Source organism: Leptonychotes weddellii, chromosome 14 (genome assembly GCF_054177405.1).
Source record: "Leptonychotes weddellii isolate Sample4059 chromosome 14, ASM5417740v2, whole genome shotgun sequence".
In the NCBI taxonomy this organism is placed as follows: Eukaryota; Metazoa; Chordata; class Mammalia; order Carnivora; family Phocidae; genus Leptonychotes; species Leptonychotes weddellii.
In genome coordinates this window covers 53,978,747-53,981,246 of record NC_138382.1, presented here as the reverse complement: position 1 = coordinate 53,981,246, position 2,500 = coordinate 53,978,747, and positions in this window count along the sequence as shown.

The window sequence follows — 2,500 nt, the reverse complement described above, 5'->3', positions numbered from 1 at the left end:
GGATTTCTTTTTCTTTCTTTCTTTTTCTTTCTTTCTTTTTCTTTTTTCTTCTTAATTGATACTTTTACTACTACTGATATAAAAATGTTAAATGACTCTAAGTAGATATTCCCCTATCCTTCCAATGACTCATCCTTATTTCCAGACTTCTTTGATCTGAATTAGTGGATGTGGTAGCAGACAGGCTCTAAATAGGTCCCCGAAGGTCCCTATCTCCTGGTATTTTTGCCCCAGTATAATCCTCTCCCCTGTGCTTCAAGTAGAATCCATGAGTTGCTTCTAATAGACAACGGCAAAAATGAAGGCATGTCATACATGTGACAAGAAACTGATAGTCAACAAAGAGCTGAGGCCCTCAGTCTGACCCTCTGCAAGGAATTGAATATTGCTACAACCACTTGAGGTTAGAAATGGATCCTTCCCCAGTTGAGCCTCAGGTGAGACCCCAGGACAAGACAAAACATTGATTTATGTTTGTCTGAAAGCAGAAGACCCAGGTGAGCCATGCTTAGATTCCTGGCCCACAGAATGTACATTGTTTTAAGTCACTACATTTGTGATAATTCATTTTGCAACAGTAGATAAATACTATAGTGTGTTTCCTTCTCAAATAAGAACATTGCTACTAGAAAAACATTTCAGAGAAACGCAAATAATTTCGACTGAGCCACTTTACTTTGGAATATAATAGATCTATGTCAAGGGGAAACAAACTCCAAAATGGATTTTCTCAGTCCTTCCCATAACCTATTCAAACCTCCAATGTCTGTAGGCTCCCAATTAGGAGATATTGGTAGAATTCTCCAGAAATGTTTCCAACTGCTTTCCACAATGAACTCATAAGCTATCTTTGAAACATCTAGTTCCCTAGAAGCAGAGACATAGAAGGGGATTATAAGGTGTTTTATTGTGTATTCTCGGTAGGAGAATAAGGAAAGCAGGAGAGAGGAAAGGAAGACAGCTAAACAAGATATGGTCTCTCAGCTGGAGACTAACTTTAATCTTATTCCCTTAGGTACATTTAGAGCAAACACCGCACCTCAGAATTTATTCCATCTTTAGGAAGGGGCTCAGTCTTTTTTTTAAAGATTTTTATTTATTTATTTGACAGAGAGAGGGAACAGAGTAAGAGAGAAAGAGTGGGGGGAGGGGCAGAGAAAGAGGGAGAAGCAGACTCCCCACTGAGCAGGGAGCCCAACTTGGGGCTCGATCCCAGGATCCTTGGGATCATGACCTGAACCCAATGCAGATGCTTAATCGACTGAGCTACCCAGGCACCCCAAGGCCCTGTCTTTTGTCCCTTGTAGTGATTAGTCATTGGTCACTGGCTATCCTGAAGCAGTCTGGCCAGATTTGGATGGAAAGGATGAGTCCTTAGCAGCCAGCACTCACAGAACCTGGAGGAAAGTTGCACATGCTCAGTGAAGGGCAGGGAGCTGACAGCACCCATCAAAAAAGGTAAGTTGTGTTCTGCTTCTTGGCATCATCTTTGAAAGTGTGCTAAACTATGTTATATCTGACAAACAGTCTTAAAATGTTTGTAACTGGCAAGATCTTTAGTTTCAGTACTGCAGGCATTTTCTTCCCTACCGTTTTTTAATCGATTAATATGTGAAAGTTTACAAATTTGCTTTTACCCCACTATCTTCCCCAAACGTTTCAAAGTTTATGAAAACGAGGCAAACCCATGTGGTGAGTTATTTATGCATTCTGCACTGGTAGTACTCTGAATTAGCCAAATCTATAGTTTCCATTAAGGACCTGTTGACCATTTCTTCCCCACCCCCCACAAAAGAATCTGTCAAACAGAGCTCATGAGTGAGGGATTCAGGCTTCTGCTTCCGGATAAAAAATAACTACTGTCTCACACAGATTGTGTGTTTGCTGGCCCCGTTCCCAACGAGTCAGGGGCATGAGTCAGGGGCACGGTGTCTGAAAAACAATCCCCGAGGCCCGGGTTACCCTCCCACAGTGCCGCTGGGGTGGCTGGCAAGGTTTTTCCCGTCACAGCTGGTATTATCCCGAGTTACTCAGCCAGAGGAAAATTGCTTCCTAATGGAACCCTAAGCCCTCCATTCAATTTTCCCTCAAGGTCTGAAGAGAGCAATCCCAAGAACTCATGCTAAGCAGGGCCTCTTCAAAAATTATGGTCTGTGCTCATTTGAGAATCAGAAATTTTCAATTATATAGCCTCACAGGATACATTTTAAGGAAAAACAAAAGACAGTTGTTTTTGCTCACTTGTTAAACATGAACCATTTTGTTCCTAGCTCTGTGACTTTTTTTTTACTTTATCCCTTTTATGCAAATAAGCAGCCCATTTTCAATCTTCCTTGAAATAAGCAATGTAGGCTCTGTGTATGGGAAATCTGTAGTTCTAGAGTTTGCTTTGAAAATTATATTTGGGAGCAACTTGAAGTTTTCCGACACCTCAGAGATTCATAAATGCTTTCACACCCATTGTTCCATCGAGTTTCGTCGCAAGGCTGCAAAGCAGACG